Source organism: Camellia sinensis, chromosome 6, assembly GCF_055761805.1.
Source record: "Camellia sinensis isolate YWXY chromosome 6, ASM5576180v1, whole genome shotgun sequence".
NCBI classification, from domain to species: domain Eukaryota; kingdom Viridiplantae; phylum Streptophyta; class Magnoliopsida; order Ericales; family Theaceae; genus Camellia; species Camellia sinensis.
The window spans coordinates 159332680-159348794 of NC_138966.1; the positions used below are offsets into that span (position 1 = coordinate 159332680).

The 16115-nt window shown below is 45.5% G+C and overlaps 1 protein-coding gene across 1 annotated transcript in view; it reads right to left on the reverse strand.

Annotated features, from left to right (window-relative positions):
- LOC145793745 (uncharacterized) overlaps positions 1 to 16115 on the reverse strand; it is a 110987-nt gene that overhangs the window by 25145 nt on the left and 69727 nt on the right. The gene's annotated exons all lie outside the window — the stretch shown is intronic.

The following is a 16115-nucleotide window of genomic DNA, read 5'->3' on the forward strand; positions in this document are numbered from 1 at the left end:
AAAACAAAACTACAGAACTGACTCAACACCCAAGTCAGAAACTACAAAACTAGCATTTGCGAATGCTTAAAATAGTACGTGCCATACGCCACATCCGAGGTAAACCGCGCGCCACCCATAGGTGGTCGAACCCCTGATCACATACTTGCATTATCCTCAAAATCCACCAACCTGGTGGTGACAAACTTTGCCAAGCTTGGAGGGAGGATGACTTCATTGTCAATCAAATCTTGCACTTCGTGGCAAAGACGGAAGCAGTTATCGGTGCTGTGACCGGTTTGTTGATGGTATGCACAGTACTGGGTACCATCATGCTTAGCTGGAAGGGGACTCGGGAGAGGCCGAGGCTCGAGGGGTTTGAGATGCCCTTTTTTGACGAGGATTTGAAGGGCCTTAGACAAAGGCATGTATAGGGCATGGAAGACCCTGCGACCTCGGGGCGGATACTTCGAGGTTTGCTGACTTTTACTGGACGCACTCGAAAAAGGGTCGGCATGTGCTGCCTTGGCTCTCTGATCTTTTCCAAGTGCAGGGTTAGGATTGGAAGGAATTGTTCTGGTACGACAGTCCTCATCTCGATTTTCCCTCTGGCTTAAACTGCTCTCGACCTGAGTGGGGAAGATGTCATCCACAGTTTTTACAACAACAGCGAGCACCTGCTGTTTATTCAATTCTCCGGCTTTCAAAGCCTCAACAGCCCACAGGAGTTGTTCGTAGGGATCGGTGTCCACCTTCATCTTGATCTTACCACTCGCCTCGGCTTGGTAGAAGGTTTGAGTTGCTACATCAGAGTGGAGCCCCGTTGTTGTTGACATGCCATCGCTGGAACTTGGGATAGCTTCAGGTTGGCTAAGTTCGATTACAATTCGTCCCAGTAGTGGGGGCTCCTCCGGTATGAAGTTCCCGGCATACGATGTGGTTGGTGGCGGAGCTGACATCCCGTAGGCTAGATCAGCCACGGATCTCTGAAGGTCGCCAATCATTCCCATCAACTCAAACGTGGTGGGCTCACAAGCTTGAAACAACTAGGGTATCCAGACCGGGTGCGCGACAGGTGACCTAGGTGGGTGTGGTACTTCAACGTCGGTCTCACCCTGCAATGTGATTCCTTGGTCTGATGCGGCTGCCATAACCACAATTTCTTCCGAATTTTACGTCATCACGAGTTTTGTTAAATTGAACAGAGGTGATGTGACTGGTGACTGACGGATCAGATGGGCTGGACTGGTGACTGATGGATCTGATGGACCAGACAGGTGACTGACGGATCTGATGGATTGGTGGGCCTCGACTGGCCTCTTTCTACCCTACCTCAGCGAAGGAGAACACTGGTTGCTCTGAACTGAATCTCTGATCCCCCCTAAAGAGAAAACAAGCAGCATCTCAGCCTAATTTTACAAGAACAGATGTAAACAAGGCTGAATAACTGTATTCGACCACTGATCATTATTCTTAAATCACTGCCCAAAACTGAATCTGATACCCACAGATAACTGATTCTAAAAATGCTGAACTGGTGCCCGCAGGCCTGATGCCCAAACTTGCAAACTGATACATGCATTCGTATAGAGACGCACTCTAAAAGCACATAACTAACAAGTGAGAGCCAAAACACCCCTATGTTGGGGTAAGGTTTCCCTGTCCTATTTTGTCAGGAGCTAGGGTTTCACTACGCACGCAGCGGTTTCAAACAACCTATGAACGGGTAAGCAACCTATCCTAGTTTGGAGTGGTCACTATGGATTCCGAATATGCACTAGGTCGAATGGTCAAAAAGGGTGCCCTGGTAAAACCGGGGTTTGTGTTCCCATACTGGCAGAGCCCACAACTGGTCAGCCTTATGGTCATGCCTTGACAAGACAAGCCTCCGGCAAACCGTTCAAGAATAGCTGATGGCAAACACGGTGTCCTAGGCGCACTAATGCACATGCAATGCAGAGAAACACATAAGTGTAGTCAAAAACAGATATCATGAGTTCAAGTCAAGTTCTCTAACTCCCTAGCAGAGTCGCCAGAAACTATAGACGTCCCCGAACGCCCTGGGAGGATGAGTCCCGTTCTGTTCATTTGGGCTCACTACAAGTTCGGACTCTCAAATTGTCACGGTTCTAAATCTGAACCAAAGAGTCCAAATCCAACAAATCATTTTGAAAAATAGATTTTGAAAGAAGTGCCAAACATGGACTGCTTTACCAGATACAGAGTCGCCACCTAAATGTTTTATTTTGGGGAAATTTAGGAAACCCTGACTCGTTTGCCTAAGGCCACGTGTCCGTCATCACCAAAGTTTCCTGGGCTCGAGAACTTGGGTACGATTAGGGAAGGTCACTTCGTGAGCACCCCCGTTCGCCTGATCAAAGATCGGCCTCTACTAACCATGATATCTATTTTTGAAAACATTATGCGTTCTTATTCCGGTTATTAGTCTAGATTTACTATGTGATGCGCACAGCATACAAGTATAGACTGGGTCGCCTAAATTGGAACAAAACATTTCATGTTTGTTTATTTTGAAAATGGTTTGATGGTGCTACCCGCAAGTAGGCTAAGACGCAGATTTTGCCACCCTCGGGTGGGTTTAGAAAAGATGGTTTTGCCACTATCTAGTGGGCTTAAAATTCACAGTTGATGATTTGGTCCAATCTAAATAACCCAACCTTCACCCACAGGCATTCAGGCAGTTATATCACATAAGCATATAGCCTCATGGTAAGCATGCTATCAATGCAGTCACTCACACACATGCAAGGATGCTAAAGCATAAACACTTACTGAGTACTCCAAGCCAAAACAAAAGCTATGTTAGAAATCCATGCATGATCCTAACTATACAGAAATGCCTAATGCAACACATGCAAAATGCAACTAAGATAGGCTCGGCTATTCTAAAGATGGCATGTGAAATGCTACAACTAACATGTATTCAACTTGGAATTGAGATACAAATGCAGTTAGTATGATGCGCCGAGCCCGATGCATGCAAGACAGATGAATGAATGCAAACATGCTATCATGCTATCATGCTAATTGAAACATGCCCTAATCTAACCATCATAAGCTGATAAATAAAAGGGAGAAAGACGTGGGGTTGGAAGACATACATCACACACACGCACACTTATTATAACATTGCCCTCGTGCAGAGGGTCCGAGTAAATAATACAGTCCCAAATGAATAAATAATACAGTCCCGAATAAATACAGAATCCTAATTAATTAGCAAATTAATTTAGGAAAGCAGTAAATTGGCACGCAAATCCATGGACCGCCTCTGCTCTGTTCCAAATGATGAATGATGCATGCTCGGGTAGCCTTGTGCGGAGAATCCCTTGCGATGCCTTGGTTTGCCTCTGTTTGCAATTATTCTTGGGATGCGTGCCGGGCTCTGGAAGGTTGCTGATTTCTGATTTGCTACAACAGAGAGCAACAAAGGGGCATGGCAAAGTATTTTCACATATGTATGCATGACTATTCTTCAGGGAGGGTAGTCCTCGATCCTCGTGCCACCAATCACGCATCTCGATGCATGATGGCCGAGAAGTCGAATTGCATGACTCAATATGAAATGAATGCACATATGGACACAACAAGGCCTAGACTCCATCATGGATAATCCGGAGTGTCGGCGACCGGGAATTGAGACACGTTCCGTCACTCGGAGTACAAAACGTCCCTCGTTTCCCGTGCTTGGGCTAACTCCTATCCCAAGCACAATGCAATATGTATGACATGTATGAATGCAATCTTAACATGCAACCTAGCATACACAATGCTATGAAATGGCACACACAATGCACGATGTAACAAGACATACACAATGCTCTAACATACAACTTCGCATACGCAATGCTATGAAATGAAATGGCATACACAATGCATAATGGACTTACACTAACATGAGTGGACCTCAGCCACACTCACATCAGTAGCCATTAGGTGAAAATGAGACTCTCAAAATGCGTGCATGCATGCACGCAAATCGAGAACCGAACCTAAGGCATAACATGTAACTCTAACAAGGCATGGCAAGGGATGCAAGATGGCATGCAAACTCACAAATTCCAGCACTGAAATATGATGCTAAAGAGCCCCGAAACATGGAAAGATGGCACCGGATGCATGAGATGAAACCCGAAACTCGAAACTAGGCACATGGAATGACTTACAGCTATACAAAGCATGCATTATTTGATCATGAAGCATGAAGACAGAGCCAAGGAAGTCCCAAAACATGAACATTTCCAGTTCAAAGCATGGCCAAAAGATGCTAGCATGGTGGACAAAATAGCTTGCAATCTTGACTAGCAATCATGGTTTACATGGAAAGTATATGAAGTAAATGTAATCTCACCAAACCAGAAAAAATCAGTGAATAAATCATGTGAAAATAGGCCCAAATAACCACTGATATGCAACCATGGTATGCAAAAATAATGAGTTACTTTGGAGGGCCATGCAAAGAGTTATTAAGCACATGCAAGGTAGACATTTAGCATGGCATAAACAACTATGAAAATCAAATATGGTAGTCCTAAAACTCATCAAATTGACCCTGGAAGTGACTTCGAAGCATGCAAGGTAGGGTCTCTTTGGAAGGCCAAAAAGGCCACCAAACAAGAGAAGGAGAGAGGGGGTCACCGCCCTCTAATCTTGGCTCTCAAAACAGTGTTCCAGCCACTGAAAATCCACTAGATTTCAGTGGCTAGAAGGCCAAACAAAGCATGCAATTGGGGCTTTGGTGTAAGGCTTAAAACAAGGGACAATCAAGCATACAAGGAAGCATGTGACCTCAAATAAAATAATTCCCTTAATAAAACATGAAGATGATGTCAAAACAAGCCTTTTTTCAGTTTATAACAAGTCTCAAAAATGAACATAAATAGGGCTAATCTATCATGCAAAAATGGCCCTAAAAGAGAGAATAGAGACAAGGGACAGCAGCTGGCCCCAAATAGTGAAGAACCCTTCAACAAAGTTGAATAGGGGCTCAAAAAGAAGCCCTTTACAGTTTATGACCAAGTCCAAAACAGCTCACAAGTAGGGCTACAATATGATGTAAAAAAGGCCCTAAAAGAGAGATAGAAAGCAAGAGGCCGTAACTGGCCTCAAACAGTGAAGAGTCCTTCAACAAAGTTGAAGAGGGGCTTAAAATGAAGCACTTTACAGTTTGGCTCGAAGCCCATAAATGCTTACAAACAGGGCTAACATATCATGCAAGAAATAGCCATAAAAGAGGGATAAAGGGAAAGGGGCAGCAGGTGGCTTCAAACAGAGCAAAACCCTTGATCAAACATGAAGATAAGCTCAAAATAAGACCATTTCCATTTTGGGTCGGAGCCTAAAAATGATAGCAAATATGGCTTAGATATAGAGCAAAATAAGGCAAGAAAAGAGGAGAAGAAGACTTACCCTTGAAGACCAAACTTCAGCAGCTCTTGGACCAAATTTCTGAGCTCTCAACCTCTTCAAAACAGTCCCAAAATTCTGGAATGGAGGATGGAGGCCTTGTGCTATGGGTTGGTGTGTAAATGGCCAAGAACCAATGGTGTTTTGAGGCTTGGAAGAGAGGGAGAGGGAGGATTGTATGCAATGGCCCTAAACAATTTTTTGTAACCCTTAGAAATGGAGGAGAGTGCTGGTTTTAAAGAGAGAGAGAGGCCAAGGAAATTGGGGGAAAATCAAATTCAAATTTCCCTCCCCCCCCCCTAAAATGCAGCCCCCCGGATACAAAATCTGGGGGAAAACAGAGGGTACAGCTGGAAGGCACTTGGAGAGAGGATTCTGGACGGCCAGGTTCAAAAGGTTCAGGTGGCCAGCCGGCCACCCCCCAATGGTCGGCCGGCCAGGGGTCAAAAGGGTCAATGAAAATTGCGGGCCTCCTGTAGACGTCCCCCCGAACGCCTCGGGAGGGTGGGCTCCTGTTCTGTTCATTTGTGGGGTCACTACAGCTCGAACTCTCAAATTGTCACGGTTCTAAATCTGAACCAAAGAGCCCAAATTCGGCAAATCGTTTTGAGAAACAGATTTTTTGAAAAGAAGTGCCAAACATGGACTGCTTTGCCAGATACAGAGTCGCCACCTAAATATTTTTTATGGGGGAATTTAGGAAACCCTGACTCGGTGCCGAAGGCCACATGTCCGTCATCACCGGAGTTGTCTCGGCTCGGGAGCTATGGTACGATTGGGGAAGGTCAGCTATGAGCACCCCCTCTCGCCCGGTCCGAAGACCGGCCTCTACTAACCATGATATCTGATTTTGAAAACGTTATATGTTCTTATTCCATTTTATTAACCTAGATTTACTATGTTATGCGCGCAGCAAACAAGTATAGACTAGATTGCCTAATTTGGGAAAAAGCATTGCATATCCGTTTGTCTTAAAAAAAGATATTTTGGAATTTTGATACTCGTAAGTAGGCTAAAATACGGATTTTAATGAGCTATTCCAACTAAGGCAACCTAACCTTCACCCACAGGCATTCAAACAGTTTATCACACAAGCATCTAGCCGCATGGCAAACATATTGTCATGGCAACACTCACACGCATGTGGTATGCTAAAGCATAAATACTTACATCGTACGCCGTGCCAAAACAGTAAACTAGTTAGCAAACATGCATGTCCTAGTTCATGTCAAGTTGACTAATGCAACGCATGCAGGATGTAATTAGAGTAGGCTCGGCTAACCTGATCATGGCATGCGAAAATGCAATCAATTTGATGCACGTATTCAATTTGGAATTGAGGTACAAATGCAGTTAGCATGATGTACCGAGCCTAATGCATGCAATGCAAATGCATGAATGCACGCATGCATAGCATAAGGTATGCTAATTTCAAAAATGCCCTAATCTACCATCATAAGCAGGTAAATAAAAGGGAAGAAAGACGTGAGGTTGGAAGACATACACACACTCACGCACACTTATTACATAATTGCCCTCACTCGGGGGGGCCAAATGAATATTACAGTCCGAATAATAAACAAATAAATTATTACAGAACTTCTAATTTACTTAATAGGATAAATGCAAAAGGAAGAAAGGTGGCCACATCCCCCTGCCTCGGGATGCGCGTGTGATGCATGCTCGGAACCCGGCTCGCCTGGAAAACCCGTACCATACCCCTGCCACCTCTGTTTATACTGCCCTGTCTCTCTGAAAATTGCCAAAGCCCTAGGACAAGTTCCTTGCATGCTGCAGAGTACCACCGGCTAGGGGAAATTCCCACCGGCAGTGCAGAATTTCCATCGGCTGTTTTTGGGTTTATCGACCATTCATCAATGGTCGGTCGGCACTGAATTATGCCGGTCGGCAGAAGCTTCCTGCAGAAGACAGATTTGACAGCAACAGAGAACAGACAGTATATGGCATGGGATTTCAGGCACATGTGAGCATGGTCATGCTTCCCATCATGCTTTGAGCTCAGGGAAGTATGGCCCTCGATCCTCGAGCCATCAATGGTGCATGATAGCCCAAGGGATCAAGTTTGCCACTTGATGTAAAGATGCATGCAACACACAAATGAAGACCAAGGCCTTATCATGTTGAAGTCAAAAGCCCCGGTGACCGAAAGTTAAGGCACGTTACATCACTTATGGTATGAACGCCCCTCAACCCTCACACTTGGTTTGACACCCCAAACCAAGTAATGCAATGCATGTTATGCAAACATGGCTCAAAATGCAACATGATATCAATATGCAAGGCATGCCAAGTATCATGCAACTAGTGTGGCAAGCATGCAATGTTAGACATACAAGATGCAAATGCAATGTAAATATGGACACTTTAAGCAATAGAATCATCATGCTAAAACACCTAATGAAGCAACCATACATCAAACATGAAACAAGCATGCAATGGTGACTTAAAATGGTAAAAGGGCTGGCCTTCACCCTCCTCAAAACAGTGGCCAAGAGTGTCCAAAAGGTGGGCCAATACTCATGCCAACAAGCAAGCCAAAGGTCCTAAGGTTAAGACACAAAAAGGAAGCATTTCACTCCCACTAACATGACCACTTATGGCATGGCTTGGACAAGCCAAAACAGAATTTTAACATGCAAAAAGGGACTCCAAAACTTCCTAATATGGCAGCTAAAGTGGCTCCAAAGAGGTGTGAGCACCAAGGCTCATATCTAGGCATAAAAGGGCACACCCTCAAGGCATGGAAGGGGTCACAAATGCAAGCATACAAGCATGATTTATGGACTGAAATATGGTCCTAAATGATGCCAAATCATGAGGATGATCATAGTTATGCATGCTAGAGGTCAATATGCTCAAGGCTTACAAGCCAAAACACAAAGAGATGGCACCAAACAAGGCAAGTATGACTGAAATGAATGGCCAACAGACCTTAAACATGGTAAAATAATGCCAACATCTTCATGGAATCAAGCCAACACATGCAAGAATCATGGCCTAAACACAAGATACAATTCTAGGCCAAATGGAGGAATGTAAAGCAAGTATATTAAGGATGCAAATGGGTACAAATCCGACCAAAAACAGAGATCACATATGACCTAAAACACCCAAAAAACTTCTGAAATGAGGCCATAAATGATCAAGCATACATGTTACCCTTTTAAGCCAAAATGCAAGGAAACAAGACAATGAAGGGAGATGGGTGTCCCTCCCCTATGCAAGACTTTAAACCCCCTTCCTCACCACTGAAAATCCATTGATTTTCAGTGGTGAGAAGACCAAAACACTTAAGCAAACAAAGCCTTACCAAAGAGGCAACAAAAGGGCCAAATGAGGCCTAAGAGGGTGAGTTTGAACTCAAACCATGAAAGACTCTTGATGAAAGTTCTTAAGCATGAAAATACAAGCCTTTTTTTATGTTATGCACAAAAACTAAATCAGCAAGTAAGATAGGTAAAAAGCTAGTGCAAGTTTGGGGAAACTAAAGTAAAATGCTCACCCTTGAAGCACTCTTCAAGAACAGCCAAGGCAACCCCCTTCTTTTGATCAAAAACAGCCCAAAAACTCAAGAATCAACCCTCAAAGTCCTTAATCTCGGAGCAAGGTGTAATAGTGTGTGTATTGGTGCAAAAGTAAGGTAAAATCACACTTTTAGGCCAAGAAACACACACAAAGGAGGAGGGAGAGGGAGATATAGAGATAGGGTGTATCTATTTATGGAAGCTCTGGTTTTGCCTTCAAAAATTCTAACCTAAAGCAAAGAGAAGGCTCCTCCTCTTTATAGAACTCCCTCTTGCAAAGCTTATACAACAAGCTTGGTTAGAGGGAAATCCCTCCATACACGTGTATGGAGGGAAGAAGAGGTGGTGCCAGCTATCACAGCTGGCACAAAATATCTACATAAAGTAGATGAACAGTGGTCGGCTGCCCAAAAATGTCATTTTGACAAAAAAGAGTGCCGACCGGCAACAAAATGGGCCGACCGGCAGAAAAGATTGCCGATGGAAGCAAAAACCCGCCGGTAGCCTCTAGCCACTGCCGGTGGTATGTGGGGATGCCTCACAAGGCATTCCCTGCCCCTCCAAGGCAAAACACAAGTGTTTGGTGCAAGACCAGACACAAAACGGTCAAGTTCGGAAATCCTGAGGCAAGGCGCGTAGCCGAGACCTCCGGGAACTCCAAACGAACACAAACATGGATGATCACCGAGTGTTCAAGCGGTGACGTCCAAGTCTTGAGGACGGTCAAAAATGGGGGGTCTACAGTTGCCCCTCTTTGACAGAACTCGAAAGTCATAACAATGACGGGAGTGAGTGTCAAAGCCCAGAGACGACCCATTTTTGACAAGGCCGAAGACTCAGACAAACATGCAAGACAAACAAGATATGCGCCCGAAGGCGGGGGCAAAATGCAAGACAATGCACGAAGCCGAGCATAACTTAAGATCATGCAAAGAAAGCTGTAACGAAGCACACATGCGACAATTTTAAGCTAGCATACACCGAACTACACTACAATGCAGAAGGGATGTAAGAGAATCATGTAATTCTCAATACGTCTCACTCGGAGGATATAATACCTGTGCGGCTTGTCTGGTTGCGCGAGCCCCAAATGAACCGTACATACAATGTCGTGCCTGCAAAGAAAACAAACTTAACAGGTACAATATCGTTAACAACATGCATAATAGTGTACTCGAAATGCGTGACAACGCAAAGCGAGTGGGGAGTATAAGAATGCCGCGAAGGTACAGATGTGTAAGTGGAACATGCGGTCTACGCAGGCAATGAGTTTGATCGTAAGTATGTGGTCTACACAAGCAATGAAATTGGACATAAGAATGCGGTCTACGCAAGTAGAATATGCGGTCTACGCAAGTAACAAAATTGCACAGTCATGCGGTCTACGCAAGTAATGTAATTAACATGCGGTCTACGCAAGCAAAACATGCGGTCTACGCAGGTAATGAATTTGAACAAACATTCGGTCTACGCAGGTAATGAAATTAACATGTGGTCTACGCCAGCAAAACATGCGGTCTACGCAAGCAAAACATGCGGTCTACGCAGGTAATGAATTGGAACAAACATGCGGTCTACGCAAGTAATGAAATTAACATGCGGTCTACGCAAGCAAGACATGCGGTCTACGCAGGTAATGGAATTGATTAATCATGCGGTCTACGCAAGCAAAACATGCGGTCTACGCAGGTAATGGAATTGATTAATCATGCGGTCTACGCAAGCAAAACATGCGGTCTACGTAGGTAATGGAATTGATTAATCATGCGGTCTATGCAAGCAATGTAATTAACATGCGGTCTACGCAAGTAAAGAAAGTGATTACAAACATGCGGTCTACGCAGGTGATGTAATTAACATGCGGTCTACGCAAGTAAAGAAAGTGATTACAAACATGCGGTCTACGCAGGTGATGTAATTAACATGCGGTCTACGCAAGTAAAGAAAGTGATTACAAACATGCGGTCTACGCAGGTGATGTAATTAACATGCGGTCTACGCAAGTAAAGAAAGTGATTACAAACATGCGGTCTACGCAGGTAATGTAATTAACATGCGGTCTACGCAAGTAAAGAAAATGATTACAAACATGCGGTCTACGCAGGTAATGTAATTAACATGCGGTCTACGCAAGTAAAGAAAATGATTACAAATATGCGGTCTACGCAGGTAATGTAATTAACATGCGGTCTACACAAGTAAAGAAAATGATTACAAACATGCGGTCTACGCAGGTGATGTAATTAACATGCGGTCTACGCAAGTAAAGAAAGTGATTACAAACATGCGGTCTACGTAGGTAATGTAATTAACATGCTTGAACATATGTGAGTGAGGACATATCATTCATAATGCAGGAATGTGAAACACTGTAACACAGCGTAATTGAAACGATTTGTGGGAACCCTCAAGACATAAAAAGGATACAGGAGGGAACGTTCTTCGTACGTATCGAGCATCATTCGCAGAAGTTGTGGCCTAAGGTCAACTCGAAGGTCCACGTTTCAAAAGTGCGCGTCCCCGTATGGTCTCAAGTAACGAAGGTGCGAAACCGCGTCGTTGCCCGAACAAAGGCATGGAAGGTGCGTTGACCGCAAGGGGAGTTTTGCTGGTATCCATTCCGAGACTTGGCTACCCTGTCATTCTATGTTTTACTTTCATTTTTACTAGTAGTTTAAGCACATTGCACTGCCTCGGGCAGGTTTTATTCTTTCTCAAAATTACGCATTTTGCAAAGCACGTGACGGGAATGAAACAACCATTTTATTCAAAAGATGTTTGCGTTTGTAAACTTTCCATGCATCGCATCGCAAGGTATCACACCACAATGTGAACGAAATTGAACTCATTTTGAACACCGAGTATTCGCATCGTAATAATCAGGCAGTGAACCGACTTACAACTCGATAAGTAAATGTACAAAGGCATGATAGGACCAAACAAGCGTGAGTACAACTCGATAAATAAATCAAAAAAAACTTAAAGAGAGTGAAATACAACTCGATAAGCAAATGTTCAAAAACTCGACAAGCAGACAGGCGTGACTTCACAAGAATCGATCACCGGGGGAGGGATCGGAGGTGATGGAGTTCCCCAATCCCTAGCATAAACAGCTCAGGGAACCAGGAGGAAGCCCATCGGCCAGGAGGAGAGGCCATCGGCCACGAGGAATGGCCATCGGCAAAAAATTTGTTCGGTCGGCAAAATGTGATGGCCGGTCGGCAGAGTTTTTGGCCGGCCGGCTATGAATGAGGGAATCACCAGAATGTTGACACCTGTCCTCCACCCAACCTTATCTCCTACAAAAGACCCCAACTTCGTAGTTTTTCTCAATTCCACACTGATTTGCTCTGATGGAAGAGTTTCTTGCTCAAAATCTCACAGCTTGGATTGCTAGCTTGGATGGCTGGAAAAAATTGAATTTCCAGGGTTTCGGCATAAATGCACTATTCACTCTGGGTCGTATCCCGTTGCACCTCTCGTTTCTTCGAGCCGCGGCAAGGTTTTGGAATCCGGTGACGCACGTCTTTAGCTTCGCCGGGCAAGAGATATGTCCTACCTTTGAAGATTTCCGAGCCTTAATGGAGTCCGAGCGCGACAAGGAGCTCCTGCCCCAACTTAATTTTGGCCACGCCCAATCCTTGGGGCGAATGTGTGGACTCAGTATGCGTGACGCTCGGTCTCTGATTTGTGACGGGATGCTGGATATTCCGAGTTTGACCGATCGGTTTTCTGATGCTGGTGATCGCAACAACCATCACCGGCAAGGTTTCCGGCGACAGGCCCTCTGTTTGTGCATGCTATCCCATTTTCTATTTGTCTCAGGCTCTGGAGGGTCTAGTGCCCGGCTGATTGAGATTGCCCAAGGCTTGAAGGAGGGCAAGAGCTACATTGCCATGACTCTGGCCGAGACGTTAATGGGCTTAGACGCCTTTTATCGTCATGAGACGACCAGATTAGCAGGAAGTCCACTACTACTACAGGTAATGTTTCCCTCCCAATCTCGCATATGTATTTGCTCACATCACTCGGCCCTCAAGCTTGGTCTTTTCTCACAAAACCCTATTCTCACTTTTCTCTCTTCGTACATCTCTCTATTCTTTATTCTCTCATTTTTCATCCCTCCCCAGGTATGGTTGATGGACAAACTGCAGGTTGTGGACTCCTGCCCAGCATATTCAGCTCGCGGCTACTTCTTCCGGCACCGTCTAGTCAATGCCTTGGATGAGGGATGGTGGTTCGCTTGGATGTGCCGTTTGTCCGCAGACCGTATCGCTTGGCGGTGCCCTTGGCTGAGCCTTCCGGCAATGAGTTACAATATGCCCCAACAGATTGGGATTCAATTGGTTGGTCTTACTCACTGTGTATTCTACTTCCCATTTCGGATTCGGCGCCAATTTGGCCATGATTAGACCTGCCCGCCAGAGGGGATAGAGTATCCTGCCGCATTCCCAGCCCGAGGCGCACAGCTTGCTTGGCAGGCCACCGCGTGGAGGATGAGAGAACTCCTGGCCCCCACTCCTACTTTCAGTTGCACTTTGTCTGACGAGTGCGTAGATTGGCTTAATGAAGAGGCACAGATTGGGCCCAGCTTGGCATCAGAGGCTTCGACCAGCTCTGGGAGGGGGCGCAGGAGCACCTGACTTGACTATGCCCCAGATTTATTGCTTTATTAGTACTTTCAAGTTTTCTTTATGAATGTAATAAAAAGCAACTTCGATTGTATGCAAGAGCAGGAGAACTCTGCTTTGAAATCAATGAAATTGAAAGTTGTGGTATTGAAAATTTTCCGCTTTGGTCCAAAAATGGTCAAAGTTGTAAAAAGATTATTTGAACAAAGTCGGCTTTTATCAAAACTTCTCAAAAATCATTTTTGATGTGGATCAGAACTGGACACGCCAAAGATCTGTCACTGAGATGCACAACCCCAGATTCCTGCAACTGGAAAGTTGCCCCTAGTTTGAAGAGCACCGCAGCACTGCACAGCAACGGAAATTTGCCCCTAGTTTGAGTAGCACTGTGTTGGAGGTCATAACCGAACCCTTGAATGCTGAATAGGCAAAGATGGCCGAGACGATCGAATGGACAAAGTTGATCAGGGAAGTGTTATGGCTGAACTTCAGGATGAAGTTGCCTACGTATCCCAAAAATGGGAATCAAGCCTTACGTAGTTCAGGCTTAGGTTCACTCGAGTATTTTCACTCTCCCTTTGCGCTCTAACTTTTGCCAAGGCCGCCCTTTGCGGGTTTTCAGCCTCGCGAGCTCAGTTTTTATATCTTTTCCAGATGCCTCCGGTTGATCTAGGTATCATCTGGTTGGTTACCTTCCCAATCCTCGTCCGTGTGGGCAAGACATAGATCATCGTCTTCCCACCACATGCCATCTGCAGCTGACAGGCACCTGTCTGGTTCTGGCGTGACTGTTCTGATACTTGCAGTACCTTCTATCCCTATGCTCGTAGCATTCTTCATTTCTGTACTTGTGGTAGTCTCAACTCCCACGTGGGCTTTTGCCTTCCTGATCCTCTCAGAATCTTCGAATCTTTCCCGTTCTGACTATGTCAATGCAGTAGATTGTTCAATGATCCCTGTACTCAAAATGCTCCATTCCCGAGCGAAACTCTCGACACCAGCGCTCTCTGGCGATGTATTCTGTTCTTCGACCCTCCCGGCCGTTATTGACATTCCTGCCCCTGTCGGGCCTTGTTCTGACTGAAACTCTCCTACCACATCTGGCTGATCGTCCAACCATCCCGTGGCCTCTGCCGATTCTTCATAATTGAACCAGTTGATGGCTGAGTCTTCTGGATCTTGGTTATCGTAAAACTGGAACTTGGCAAGATCCCTTTCCACAGCTGTCAAATCATTCGTTCCCTGTCCTGAACTGTCCCCTTGGATTGCACACAGCTTTCCTTCTGCTGAAAATTCCACATCTGGTCTATTCTGGCCCATTGGTGAAATGTAGTCATTCGGACTGTAAGCGTTCCCAACATCACTCCCAGATTCCGCAGACTCTGGCTCGACAACCCCCTTCTCCTTTGGAGTCTTCTCTTTCCTGTTCTCGATGGTCACCACCACTGGCTTGGGTTGGGTTATGGAGACGTCCATCATGCACAAATCGGTGCAATCAGGAAGGAAAACCTCCGGCCTAGGCAGGTAGGAAGGTGTGATGTAGATACTGGGATCGTAGGACACGCCCCCAGTGTGGATAAAATTGATTCTTTTGGGTGGTGGAGCTTGGTTATGTGTGGGGAGAGGATTTGTAGTAACATTGGGTTTCTCAGGGGGTAAAATCACCCCATTATCAATGAGATCTTGAATCTCATGACGCAATCGAAAGCACAGGTCAGTGTCGTGACCGTGCTGCTGGTGGAACGCACAATACTTGGCTGGATTGTGGGCAGCGAGGAGTCTTTCCGGTAAGGGTCGCGGCTCTAGGGGCTTCAGATGCCCTTTTCTGATCAAAACCCCCAAAGCTTTGGACAGGGGCATATAAAACGGAGCGAAGGTTCTGGTATTTTTGGGAGGGTATTTGGCTGTTTGTGGGTTGCTTCCGGACGCACCGGAGAATGGTGTGGCTACCATAGTTCTCGGGGAAGGGTTGGTGGTGACCATACTTACTTCGGAAGTCCTGGTAGTTGTAGCGCCACTCGGGCCTGCATTCGTATTACGATTGAAATTTCTGCGGGGTTGCTCCCGGTCATTATCAATCAGGCCTTGTTTTAAGGCATCCTCGATCTGCACCCCCATTTCGTGCAGATCAGTAAAGGTAGGGAAGGGGATTATAATCATCTTTTGCATTAGCTTCGGCTGAAGATTGCGCACAATCATTCGAATCTGGTCTTTGTCCGTGGGTCTTAAGGTCATCATTGAAGCCTTAGCCCGCCATCTGGTTACAAATTCTGAGAAGCTGTCCTGGTTTCTTGTCTCGTTGTCTCGAGATCCCGGGTCGTGATCTCGATTTGTGTGTTATACGAGTACTGTAGGATGAAGGCCTCAGCCATCTCGTCCCAACTTCTCTTGACGTCATCCTCCAATTTTGCATACCATGCGGCCGCTACACCCGACAGGGTCCAGCCAAATAAAGACAGCTTCTGCAGTCTAGTGAGGCCCATTGGCCTTAGGACGTCTGAAAATAGTCGTAGGTGTACCATGGGATCCTCAG